Below are 14,358 nucleotides of genomic sequence, written 5' to 3' on the forward strand. Positions count from 1 at the left end.
CCATGCTGTGTGCTGTGCATGGCTTGGAGAAACCTCTGTGTAACTCAGTGGGAATCCTCCATGCTGTAGCTCAAGCCCGAATGCCATGAACCCACCATACTGTAGCTCATGGCTGGCCTGCGACACAAATAGGAAGCTGTTTTTAGCTCTGTTTTTGTGTGTTTAGAAGCCTTTTTAAACTCTTTTAGGCCTTATGGAAATTCGAGAGCCCCACATTGGTACACCAAATGTGGTCAGAAGTTTTCCTGTGTCCTGGCCAGCAAGCGGTTAGGACAAATCTCTCCCACTCTCATCCCCCATGTAAACACACAGAGGCAGGCTTATATTAATTATAACTGCTTGTCCATTAGCTCAGGCTTATTACTGACGAGCTCTTACACTTAAATTAGCCCATAATTCTTATCTATGTTTAGCCCCAAGGCTTGTTACCTTTTCTCAGTTCTGCCTTGACATCTTGCTTCCTCTGTGTCTGGCTGGTGACCCTTGACTCAGCCTTTTCTCTTCCCAGAATTCTCCCCATCTGCTCACCCAGCCTTTACTTCCTGCCTGGCTACTGGCCAATCAGCACTTTATTTATCAACCAATCAGAACAACACACATTCACAGCATACTAAACGATATCCCACAGCAAGGTTCAAATCTTACTAACTTTTGATTAAATTCTTTTTCTTCTTCCATTCGAGGGAACATATTTCACACTATTTATTCCCTGTGAACAAAGCACATATCCACACTCCAGCACACATGCACGTGCAAGCACACACAGGAGTTTGTAGTTTTACATATTTTATCCAACCTTGAATCCTGGAGTACACTCATGATCATACCACTATCCATGATGTGTTTCCTGCTGGTGTTCAGCATTTTTAGTCTCCTTAGACATGAAGAAGTTTTCCACCGAGCTTCATAGTGGAATGAGCAGGGTCATGTTGTCTTCTTTTTTATTAAGAATTTTTAAATTCATTTTTGCATACCAATGACAGAGCCTTCTCTCATTCCTGATGTCATCTGTGCCCCAGGGCTGGAGAGTTACTTAAATTTCTCATTGAGGTATCTGTGGATTTCCTTCTGTTTCTCTCATTTCTCACCCTCCCTTTTCTCTGATGCAGTCAAGAAGACAAACTCCGGAAGGAGTGTGAAAGTGAATGGATGAGAGGATATGTGACCCGGGGCTCAGAAGGTGCTGGGCTTCCCTATGTGCAATCCAGTCAGGTTCTCTGGGCACCAAGCCCAGGAAACCACCAAAACTTTGCCAACAAACTTAGAAACACTTCTGTGAAAATGTGATCTGAGTGTCTGTGCAGGTGTCAAGCATTCTGTGCAATTTTCCAACTCCAGAAATTTATCCCATGAGTTTCCAAGATACCTTCATTTCTCTGCAGGTACCCTGGCTTGTAGGGTCTCTGTCATCCTGGCTGAGACTCTTTCCTCTATTTCAGTCTAGAGAGAGACAACTGCTTACACTTTTTCAGAACCTGTGGAGCAAGTTACTAGGGAAAGAGGCCCCTCAGAATAGGTAATTTTTGCCCAGAGTCACAAACACCCGTCTGCTGGATAGTGCTCAGTTCCAAATAACAGCCTTTTGTTTCCCTAGTTTCTGGTTATTTACTGCCATCTATGAAGGAACCCTGTGTGTGAGGAAGAAGGCAGAAGAGAGAGAGAGAGAGAGAGAGAGAGAGAGAGAGAGAGAGAGAGAGAGAGAGAGAGAGATCCAAGGTGTCTGTTGGGTTCTCTGCAGCCTCTGCTTGGATTAGCATATGAGTACATGCCCAATGGATTTTCTTAGGGTAAAGCACCCATGGAAGTGGACTCTTAATTAGCAAGAACCAGTAGGCCACAATACAGCTTAGAAATTTGCAGAATTCATGTGGCTTGCAGGCTCTTCTCTTTTTCTCATTATATTTGTGATTCTTTGGGTAGTTTTTAATTTTCTTTGTCAGTCTTACATGCAGTAGCTCTAATTTTCAATGGAAATTCACTTATTTCTCAAATATTTGCCTTAAGATCCAGCAGGGGGCTAGTGCTTCTTAATTCTCTTATCTGGAACTACTAACTACAACTCCTAATCCTGGGAACTTCCCTAACTCAATAGAGATAGTTAGGCACATATGAGAAAACAACACATGGAACATTGCCTCACAGTTCTGGAAAGGAGAGTAAGATATGCATACACAGAATATGGAAAATGCCTAGGGAATACACATAGTGCCACCTGTCGAGAGTAAGTTCCCTAGACACCAAGCCAATAGAATCAATGATAGGGCCTAGTATGAACCAATGGAAAAAATGCAATGTAAAATATGGGATGGACAGATCTGTCTTTACCATACACAGGAGCTTATATTGGTGGAAGAAGTGTGGTATAGAGGGATGGGAAAAGAGTGCCTTATCTAAATCTGTCTTATACAGAGAGACTGAGACATGGGGCCCTCTTGTAGAAAAGGAAACTTGCCTTCTGGAGCACAGGTGAGGCCCCCAGCTTGCCCCAGACCCCATCCCTGGGCACCAGCCACTCCAGGGAAGACCTGCCCAACTTGGCCCCAGGCTCTGGCCACCGGGCAGGTTCCCTTCTAGCCCCACCGGGAAGGATCCCCTTCTCCAAGACCCCTGGCAGACCCTGCAGTCTCCACGCCCTGCCCCCACGCCCATCCGCCTGAGCCCCAAGCCTCTTCCTGAGACTTAGAGGCCGGCCCCCAGCTCCCATCTTGCCCCAGACTTCCTTTCTTAAGCACAGGTGAGTGCCCCAGCTTGCCCCGGACCCCATCTCTGGGCACCAGCCACTCTGGGGAAGACCTGCCCAACTTGGCCCCAGGTTCTGGCCACCGGGCAGGTTCCCTTCTAGCCCCACCGGGAAGGATCCCCTTCTCCAAGACCCCTGGCAGACCCTGCAGTCTCCACGCCCTGCCCCCACGCCCATCCGCCTGAGCCCCAAGCCTCTTCCTGAGACTTAGAGGCCGGCCCCCAGCTCCCATCTTGCCCCAGACTTCCTTTCTTAAGCACAGGTGAGTGCCCCAGCTTGCCCCGGACCCCATCTCTGGGCACCAGCCACTCTGGGGAAGACCTGCCCAACTTGGCCCCAGGTTCTGGCCACCGGGCAGGTTCCCTTCTAGCCCCACCGGGAAGGATCCCCTTCTCCAAGACCCCTGGCAGACCCTGCAGTCTCCACGCCCTGCCCCCACGCCCATCCGCCTGAGCCCCAAGCCTCTTCCTGAGACTTAGAGGCCGGCCCCCAGCTCCCATCTTGCCCCAGACTTCCTTTCTTAAGCACAGGTGAGTGCCCCAGCTTGCCCCGGACCCCATCTCTGGGCACCAGCCACTCTGGGGAAGACCTGCCCAACTTGGCCCCAGGTTCTGGCCACCGGGCAGGTTCCCTTCTAGCCCCACCGGGAAGGATCCCCTTCTCCAAGACCCCTGGCAGACCCTGCAGTCTCCACGCCCTGCCCCCACGCCCATCCGCCTGAGCCCCAAGCCTCTTCCTGAGACTTAGAGGCCGGCCCCCAGCTCCCATCTTGCCCCAGACTTCCTTTCTTAAGCACAGGTGAGTGCCCCAGCTTGCCCCGGACCCCATCTCTGGGCACCAGCCACTCTGGGGAAGACCTGCCCAACTTGGCCCCAGGTTCTGGCCACCGGGCAGGTTCCCTTCTAGCCCCACCGGGAAGGATCCCCTTCTCCAAGACCCCTGGCAGACCCTGCAGTCTCCACGCCCTGCCCCCACGCCCATCCGCCTGAGCCCCAAGCCTCTTCCTGAGACTTAGAGGCCGGCCCCCAGCTCCCATCTTGCCCCAGACTTCCTTTCTTAAGCACAGGTGAGTGCCCCAGCTTGCCCCGGACCCCATCTCTGGGCACCAGCCACTCTGGGGGAGACCTGCCCAACTTGGCCCCAGGTTCTGGCCACCGGGCAGGTTCCCTTCTAGCCCCACCGGGAAGGATCCCCTTCTCCAAGACCCCTGGCAGACCCTGCAGTCTCCACGCCCTGCCACCACGCCCATCTGCCCTAGCCCCAAGTCTCTTCCTGAGACTTAGAGGCCGGCCCACAGCTCCCATCTTGCCCCGGACTTCCCTTCTGGAGCACAGGTGAGTCCCCCAGCTTGCCACGGACCCCATCCCTGGGCACCAGCCATTCTGGGGAAGACCTGCCCATCTTGGCCCCAGGTTCTGGCCACCGGGAAGGTTCCCTTCTAGCCCCACCGGGAAGGATCTCCTTCTCCAAGACCCCTGGCAGACCCTGCAGTCTCCACGCCCTGCACCCACGCCCATCCGCCCATGCCCCAAGCCTCTGCCTGAGACTTAGAGGCCAGCCCACAGCTCCCATCTTGCCCCGGACTTACCTTCTGGAGGAGAGAGAGAGAGAGAGAGAGAGAGAGAGAGAGAGAGTGAGAGAAGAGCTCCCATCCTGCCCTGGACTTCCCTTCTGGACAAGAGCTCCCATCCTGTCCCGGACTTCCAATTTGGAAAAGAGAGCTCTCATCTGGACAAGAGAGAGAGACTTCCTGAATCTGTCAGCTCTGTCTGAACCAAGTGTGCGGATAAGGCCAAGAACGAACCACAAGGAGATGGGCAGACATCAAGGCAGAAACACATACAACAAAATGAATAGCAATACAGCATCACCAGGCCCTAGCCCTCCTCCAACACCTAGACCTGAACATCAGAAATTGGAAGAAGCAGAAGAAAATAGCCTTATGAATGACATCATGAAGAAGCTAGAGGCTTGTGTAGAGGAAAAGACAAAAAAATGGGAAGAACGCTATAAACAACTAGAGGAAAGGGCAAACAAATTAGAAGAAATCAATAAAGTCCTGGAAGAGAACAATAAAGTACTGAAAGAAAATCAACAAAAAGCAATGAAACAAATGAAGGAAACAGTCCAAGACATGAAAAGGGAAATAGAAAAAATGAAGAAGACACAAACAGAGGGAATGCTGGAAATAGAAAACCTGAGCAAATGATTGGGAACTTCAGATGCAAGTATAATCAACAGAATGCAAGAGATGGAAGAGAGGATCTCTAGCGTTGAAGATACAATAGAAGAAATAGATTCATCAGTCAAAGAAAACACTAAAGCCAACAAAGTCATGAACCAAAATGTCCAAGAAATTTGGGACACCATGAAAAGACCAAACCTATGAATAATAGGGGTAGAAGAAGGAGAAGAATACCAACTCAAGGGCACAGAAAATATATTCAACAAGATCATAGAAGAAAACTTTCCCAACTTAAAGAAGGAAATGCCTATGAAGATACAAGAAGCCTATAGAACACCAAACAGACTAGACCCCCCAAAAAAGTCCCCTCACCACATAATAATTAAACGTACAGAATAAAGAAAGAATATTAAGAGCAGCAAAGGAAAACGGCCAAGTGACAAATAAAGGTAAACCTATCAGAATAACACCCGATTTCTCAATGGAGACTTTGAAAGCCAGAAGGACCTGGACAGATGTAATGCAGACACTAAGAGACCATGGATGTCAGCCTAGACTAATATACCCAGCAAAACTTTCAATCATCATAGATGGAGTGAACAAGACATTCCATGACAAAGCCAGATTTAAACAATATTTATCCACAAACCCAGCCCTACAGAAAGCACTAGAAGGAAAATTCCAACCTAAGGAAGTCAGATACACCCTCAAAAACACAGGCAATAAATAAAGCCACAGCAGTAAACCCCAATGAAGAGAAGTACACACACATCACCACCAAAAAATAACAGGAATGAACAATCACTGGTCATTAATATCCCTCAATATCAATGAAATTAATTCACCTATAAAAAGACATAGGCTTACAGAATGGATACGAAAGCAGGACCCATCTTTCTGCTGCGTACAAGAAACACATCTCAAATTCAAAGATAGACACTACCTAAAAATAAAAGGCTGGGAAAAGACTTTCCAATCAAACGGTCTTAAGAAAAAAGCAGGCGTAGCCATCCTGATATCCAGCAAAATAGACTTCAAACTAAAATCAATCAAAAGAGATCAAGAAGGGCATTACATACTCATCACAGGAAAGATCCACCAAAATGAAGTCTCAATTCTGAACATTTATGCCCCAAACACAAGGGCAACCACATATGTAAAAGAAACATTACTAAAGCTTAAATCACATATAAAACCCCACACATTAATAGTGGGAGACCTCAACACCCCACTTTCACCCCTAGACAGATCTCCCAAATTGAAACTTAACAGAGAAATAAAAGACTTAACTGATGTCATGACTCAAATGGACGTAATTGACATCTATAGAACATTCCATCCTAACAAAAAAGAATATACCTTCTTCTCAGCACCCCATGGAACCTTCTCTAAAATCGACCACATACTTGGCCACAAAACAAATCTAAACAGATACAAAACAATTGGAATAACCTCCTGTGTTCTATCAGAGCACCATGGTCTAAAGTTGGATTTCAACAACAACAAAAACTACAGAAAACCTACAATCTCATGGAAACTGAATAATACCCAACTGAATCACCAATGGGTTAAGGAAGAAATAAAGAAAGAAATTAAAGACTTCCTAGAGATCAACGAAAATGAAGACACCACCTATCCAAACCTATGGGACACTATGAAAGCAGTACTAAGAGGGAAATTCATAGCACTAAATGCCCACATAAATAAGCTGGAGAAATCTCACACTGGGGACTTAACAGCATACCTGAAAGTTCTAGAACAAGAAGAAGCAAAGTCTCCCAGGAAAAATAGATGCCAGGAAATTATCAAAGTGAGAGCTGAAATCAATAAAATAGAAACAAAGAGAACAATACAAAAATTAATGAAACAAAGAGTTGGTTCTTTGAGAAAATCAACAAGATAGACAAGCCCTTATCCAAACTAACCAAAAGACAGAGAGAGAGCATCCAAATCAACAAAATCAGAAATGAAAAGGGGGACATAACAACAGACATTGAGGAAATCCAGAGAATCATCAGGTCATACTTCAAAAACCTCTATTCCACAAAACTGGAAAACCTAAAAGAAATGGATAATTTTCTGGATAGGTACCACATACCTAAATTAAATCAAGACCTGATAAACTATTTAAATAGTCCAATGACCCCTAACAAAATAGAAACAGTCATTAAAAGTCTCCCAACCAAAAAAAGCCCAGGACCAGATGATTTCAGTGCAGAATTCTACCAGATCTTCAAAGAAGAGTTAATACCAATACTCTCTAAATTGTTCCACACAATAGAAACAGAAGGAACATTACCAAACTCCTTCTATGAGGCTATAATTACCCTGATTCCTAAACCAAACAAGGATACAACAAAGAAAGAGAACTACAGACCGATCTCCCTCATGAACATTGATGCAAAAATACTCAATAAAATACTGGCAAACAGACTCCAAGAACACATCAAAACAATTATCCACCATGATCAAGTAGGATTCATTCCAGGGATGCAAGGATGGTTCAACATACGAAAGTCTGTCAATGTAATACACCATATAAACAAACTCAAAGAAAAAAACCACATGATCATCTCACTAGATGCTGAAAAGGTATTTGACAAAATCCAACACCCCTTCATGATAAAGGTCTTGGAGCGATCAGGAATACAGGGAACATACCTAAACATAATAAAGGCAATTTACAGCAAGTCAACAGCCAACATCAAATTAAATGGAGAGAAACTCAAAGCAATTCCACTAAAATCAGGAACGAGGCAAGGCTGTCTGCTCTCCCCATACTTATTCAATATAGTACTTGAAGTTCTAGCCAGAGCAATAAGACAACATAAGGAGATTAAGGGGATACAAATCGGAAAGGAAGAAGTCAAGCTTTCCCTATTTGCAGATGACATGATAGTATACTTGAGCAACCCCAAAGATTCCACCAAGGAACTGATACAGCTTATAAACACGTTCAGCAACATAGCAGGATACAAGATCAACTCAAAAAAATCAGTAGCCCTCCTATATACAATGGACAAAGAAGCGGAGAAGGAAATCAGAGATACATCACCCTTTATTATAGCCACAAATGACATAAAATACCTTGGGGTAACACTAAACAAGCAAGTGAAGGACCTATATGACAAGAACTTTAAGTCCCTGAAAAAAGAAATTGAAGAAGATGTCAGAAAATGGAAAGATCTCCCATGCTCATGGATAGGCAGGACTAACATAGCAAAAATGGCAATCTTACCAAAAGCAATCTACAGATTCAATGCAATCCCCATCAAAATACCAACACAATTCTTCACAGACCTGGAAAGAACAATATTCAACTTCATATGGAAAAACAAAAAACCCAGGATAGCCAAAAGAATCCTGTACAATAACACAACCTCTGGAGGCATCACGATCCCTGACTTCAAGCTGTACTATAGAGCTACAGTAATAAAAACAGCTTGGTTCTGGCATAAAAACAAACATGTGGACCAATGGAATCGAATTGAAGACCCTGACATTAATCCGCACACCTATGAACATATAATTTTTGACAAAGAAGCCAAAAGTGCACAATGGAAAAAAGAAAGCATCTTCAACAAATGGTGCTGGAAAAACTGGATGTCAACATGTAGAAGGCTGCAAATAGATCCATATCTATCACCGTGAACAAAACTTAAGTCCAAGTGGATCAAGGACCTCAACATAAATCCAGCTACTCTGAACCTGCTACAAGAGAAAGTAGGAAGTAGTCTTGAACGCACTGGCATAGGAGACCACTTCCTAAATAGAACACCAGTAGCACAGACACTGAGAGAAACAATCAATCAATGGGACCTCTTGAAACTGAGAAGCTTTTGTAAAGCAAAGGATACGGTCAACAAGGCAAAGCGACAGCCTACAGAATGGGAAAAGATCTTCACCAACCCCACATCTGACAGAGGACTGATATCCAGAATATATAAGGAACTCAAGAAATTAGACACCAAAATGCCCAACAGTCCAATTAAGAAATGGGCTATAGAACTAAACAGAGAATTCTCAACAGAGGAAACTCAAAGGGCTGAAAGACATTTAAGGAATTGCTCAACATCCCTAATCACCAGGGAAATGCAAATCAAAACAACTCTGAGATACCACCTTACGCCTGTCAGAATGGCTAGGATCAAAAACACTGAAGACACCTCATGCTGGAGAGGATGTGGAGCTAGGGGAACTCTCCTCCACTGCAAGCTTGTACCACTTTGGAAATCAATATGGCGCTTTCTTAGAAAATTGGGAATCCATCTCCCCCAAGATCCAGCTATACCACTCTTGGGCATATACCCAAGGAATGCTCAACCACACCACAAGAGCACTTGTTCAGCTATGTTCATATCAGCATTGTTTGTAATAGCCAGAACATGGAAACAACCTACATGCACTTCAACTGAAGAATGGATAAACAAAGTGTGGTACATATACACAATGGAATACTACTCAGCAGAGAAAAACAATGACATCATGAGGTTTGCAGACAAATGGATGGATCTAGAAAAAATCATCCTGAGAGGTAACCCAGACTCAGAAAGACAAACATGGTATGTACTCACTCATAGTAGGATACTAGAGGTGAAACAAGGATGACTGGACTGCTACTCACATCACCAGGGAGACTACCTGGAAAACAGGACCCCAAGAAAGACACGGGGATCACCCAATGACAGAGAAATGGAATGAGATCTACATGAACAGCCTGGACATGAGTGGGGGTAGTGAAGGACGAGGGTCGAGGGAAAGAGAGCTTGGGGGAGCAGGAGATCCCAGCTGGATCAACAACAGAGAGGGAGAACAAGGAATAGGAGACATGGTAAATGAAGACCACATGAGAATAGGAAGAAGCAGAGTGCTAGAGAAGCCCACAGAAATCCACAAAGATATCCCCACAACAGACTGCTGGCAATGGTCAAGAGACAGCCCGAACTGACCTACTCTGGTGATGGGATGGCCAAACACCCTAATTGTCGTGCTAGAAACCCCATCCAACTACTGAGGGATCTGGATGCAGAGATTCATGACTAGGCCCCAGGTGGATCTCTGGGAGTCCAATTAGCGAGAATGAGGAGGGTTTATATGAGCGAGAATTGTTGAGACCAAAGTTGGATAAAGCACAGAGACAAATAGCCAAACGAATAGAAACACATGAGCTATGAACAAATGGCTGAGGGGTCCCCAACTGGGTCAGGCCCTCTGTGTGGATGAGACAGTTGATTGGCCTGATCTGTTTGGGAGGCATCCAGGCAGTGGGACTAGGCCCTGTGCTCAGTGCATGAGTTGGCTGTTTGAAACCTGGGGCCTATGCAGGGTCGCTTGGCTGGGCCTGGGAGGAGGGGACTGGACCTACCTGGACTGAGTCTACCAGGTTGATCTCAGTCTGCGGGGAAGGCTTTGCCCTGGAGGAGATTGGAATGGGGGGCGGGCTGGGGGGAAGGTGAGGGGGGTGGGAGGGGGGAGAACAAGGGAATCCGTGGCTGATATGTAGAACTGAATTGTATTGCAAAATAAAAATTAAAAAAAAGAAAAGGAAACTTTATAAAAGCATATGTTGCAGATATGAAAGAATTGTTTGTGTTTGAATATTTTTGTCCTCAAAGCATTGTCTGTTATTTTTTAACTTTGCAACTGCAAGTAGCTGTCAGTTGATATCAATGCTGCAAGAGCAGGATACGTCTTGCTCAATATTTAGTTAAGTCTGCAAAAATGCTGAACTCTATGTTTAGAATAAGGTTATGTAGAATGTGGGAAAGTGTATTTGGGGAAGTATAAAGGGGAACAATGAAGGCTTTTCATGGTGATTGTGATGTTTTTCTTAAAATGTGGTTTACTTCTTAAAAGCAAAAAACAGGAGTCAATTATAAAGCTGTTTGTGTAGGCAAAACAGGTAAATTTTTTAAAGTATAGATAGACAGTTTAAGTTATTTGGGGCCACTTGAGTGCAATCCACTTGGTGATCATTATTTTTCCTTGTGCAGATGTCCCTTCCTGACCTAAGGACCTGTACCTGAGCTGAGACTAGACCCAGGCAGTTATCAGTTCAGTATCAGAGGGATAGTGGATAGGATCTGGGGTCAACATTCTGAGGAATTAAACCCAGAACTTTACCACACTGCCTGTTTTCTGTCTTTATCTTGTGCTTCATTGGAAGAAATTTAGTCTGAGGACAGTGCGGAGCTTGAGAGTTGAGTGAACTCCCTGGCCCCATTGGCAGTGCTAAGAACTAGGGCCCCTATTTAGTCCAGAGGGCCTTTTTTGTTCTCCCCATCTAGACCCTCAGGAATGTCCACAGCTGACCCTTCCCTTCTGCAAACGCCTGCCTCCTGTGGGCTATGGTCTCATTCTATGCTGGTTTTCTTGGACCCACATGTCTCCTCCCTCCTTTTCCCTTTGTGGGTCCTTGGCATCTTTCTGGTTTTTAACATGCTCCTAGGATCTCAGAAGGTCATGTGACTAAATGAGTCTTGATGTTCCCAATACCACCACCCATTCACTAAGCTGTCACAAGAGACATCCTTTTGGCTAGGCACTCTGAGGAGGTTAAAGTTAGAGCAAAGGGCAAATTCCTTAGCCAGGCTGAGACAACATGTTAATAAATGCAGAGTGTATGCAGCACAAAATGTTTGGAGGAAACAAAGCAGAGTAAAGGCATTGACTATGTGGGCCAGAGTGGGCCAGTGTGAATCACCAGGGAAGACACTGAGAGGTGTCTTCTGAGGGGAAGCCTGGATGGAGAAGTCCACAGAGATATCTAAGAAACCAGCAACTGTAGGCAGAAGACACAGCAGAGGCAAATAACTCAAGCAGGAAGACATATTGTGTGATTGGAGACAAGATAACAATGATCAGAATGTCAGGATAACAGGTCATATTGTAGGGATTCCCAATAGCCAATAAGAAAATTAAGAAACAGCCATATTATCTGGTCAGGGTCCTTGACTCTAGGAGCAACCACACCCTTTTCCTTCTGCAGCAACCTTTCCTTTCCCTCTTTCCCCATTCTAGCTTTTAAACATTCTATAGTAAAGTACCCAATAGGGATATAAGTTACTCTATGTGAATGACAAAGAAGCAAAGGATGTATAAAACATCTTGTTCCAGATATTTGGTTCTCTGACTTTGTGGAGAAATCCTGCATACTATGCTAGTATACAATAAAGACTACTTGATGAAAAAAAGCCTCAGGGTTCCATTTCTGTGTTCTGAATATGATGGCTAGGGAATTTGCTTCATCAAAATGCAGAGAAGAAACTGAGAAGGCCTAATGAACAACAAGAAAAGTGGCCTATCATGTTCCTAGAAAGGCTAAAGGATCATATGAAAAGTGGTTGAGATTAGACATTAGTAAAGAGATGCTAAAATTACACTGTGTAACTATCAGTGGCCAGACATAGTAAAATTGTTTAAAAGAACTGAGTGACAAAAGGGTAAGGACCTAAAAAATCTATGGAGAGAGGTGTAACATGTCTATTTAGGAAGAAACAAAGCAAAACAGAAGCCAGAGGCTGACTGTTAACTATGACAATCCACACTAATAACGGTGGGCATGGACAAGGATCTGGGAAATCAAGGTCCAAATATAAGGAAAACAAATGCTACCAATGTAGGGAAAGGGAAGTTTTCACCTTAAAATTATAGCAGAAATAGTGGTCATCATGCCTTTTAGCAAGGATGAAGAGTCACTGAACGATGTCTTTTGTCATCTAAACTGCAATCACATGGTTAACTGTGGAGCTGTTTGATTCCATGCTTTCCTTCCTGCCTTTTTGGAGGACTGTTCCCTCACATCAAAGTCATTTTGATAATGTGCCACATATCTTGTTAAAATATAAACATTTTTCTAACCACACAGATGGAGAAAAAAAGATATATATTCCAAGTGGAGAAAAAAAATTCACTACACAAAAAGCTTGTGTTGGGAGGGGAGCTGGAGAGTAAAGAAGACTTTTTGTCCTTACAGAGGACGCAGGTTCAATTCCTGGGCCATAAATGGTGGTTCATAAGCATCCATACTTCCAGTTCCAGGAGATATGATGCTCTCTTTTCACATATGCACAAATAGGTAAAACACTCACACATAAAATAAAATGAGTAAATCTAATTCTGTTTATATATTATAGATTCCAGTTTCCTGTTTTTTGTGAGATACCTGAGTATTCAAATGAGTGGGATTCTGATTCTTGTGCCTTCTTTTTGGCTCTTTTCCTTCTCTTTATTTGTCCATCCAAATTTGATGTGAAAGTCTTTTTTTTAATCTCTATGGTAATATTTTGTCACACACTAATAAAATTGGACTCAAGATCAGAGAGCAGAGCTCGACATACAGTTACCCATAGACGTCAGGCAATGGTGGCACACATTTTTAATCCTAGTACTCAGGAGGCAAAGGCAGAGATCTGTTTGGATCTCTATGAGTTCAAGGCCACCTTAGATTACATGAGATTAATCCAGTCTAAAAGAAACAGAGCCAGGCAGTGGTGGCACACACCTTTAACACCAGCATTTGAGATCTCAGACCTCTGCTACTACTATTTGGGAAGTATGCTCACCATTAATCCAAGCACTGGGAAGATTGAGACAGGAAGTGATATGGCTGGGCAGAGAAAGGCATATAAGGCATGAGTAGACAGGAACTCAAGGCTCTTTTGGCTGAGGACTCAGAGGCATTTAGTCATAGGATTCATGGAAAGAGGATCTTGCCTCCCCTTTTGGCCTGAGGATTCAGGAGTGGTGAGAAGTTTCTCTAGTGGTTTGTTCCTTTGTCTCTCTGGCCTTTGAGTATTTACCCCAATATATGGCTCTGACTTTTTAATAAGACCAATTAGGACTTGGGAAACAAATCTCATTGTATTTTATTTTGTTTTATTTTAATATTATCTCTTAGAATCCTATCCTTTTCTAATGACATAAAGAAAGGGAGTAGATCCAGATGAAAGGGGAAGGAAGGAGGTTCTATGAAGAAATGAGGTAGGGGAAACCAGGATACATGATATGGGAAAACAATCTATTTTCAATAAAAGGCCTCTGTGTTAATTCATGATGAGAATCTCATTCACAGACTATCCTCATATTTGCCCTTGTGTTGGATCAGTGTCTTCTTCCATGTTATTCCAGACACCTTCTTCTTCATCGTGAGTGACATTTGAACTGTATTTGATAAATGCAAGATGAAGTTCTGGTCACTCTGGCAACATGCTCCACCCATGATAGTCTAAAAACATGTATGCTCCCAGGGAATGTAGCACCAATGTGTGGACAGGGCCTGTTATCAGTGGACTCTGATTTGTAATTTTTCACATGTAATATGGAACATATCCCCATGAATTCCCTGGTAACAGGCACAGCTTGAAACAAACCTATGCAGGTTGGGCACAGATGAAGAAAACCACATCAAGAGTTGAGTGTTTGTTTATTATGG

At 44.1% G+C, this 14,358-nt stretch overlaps 1 pseudogene; it reads right to left on the bottom strand.

Annotated features, from left to right (window-relative positions):
- Nucleotides 1-14,070, bottom strand: part of LOC131901674 (leukocyte immunoglobulin-like receptor subfamily B member 3) — a 65,296-nt pseudogene extending 51,226 nt beyond the window's left edge.
- Nucleotides 14,071-14,358: the final 288 nt, after the last annotated feature.

This window comes from Peromyscus eremicus, unplaced genomic scaffold (genome assembly GCF_949786415.1).
Source record: "Peromyscus eremicus unplaced genomic scaffold, PerEre_H2_v1 PerEre#2#unplaced_218, whole genome shotgun sequence".
Lineage (NCBI taxonomy): Eukaryota > Metazoa > Chordata > Mammalia > Rodentia > Cricetidae > Peromyscus > Peromyscus eremicus.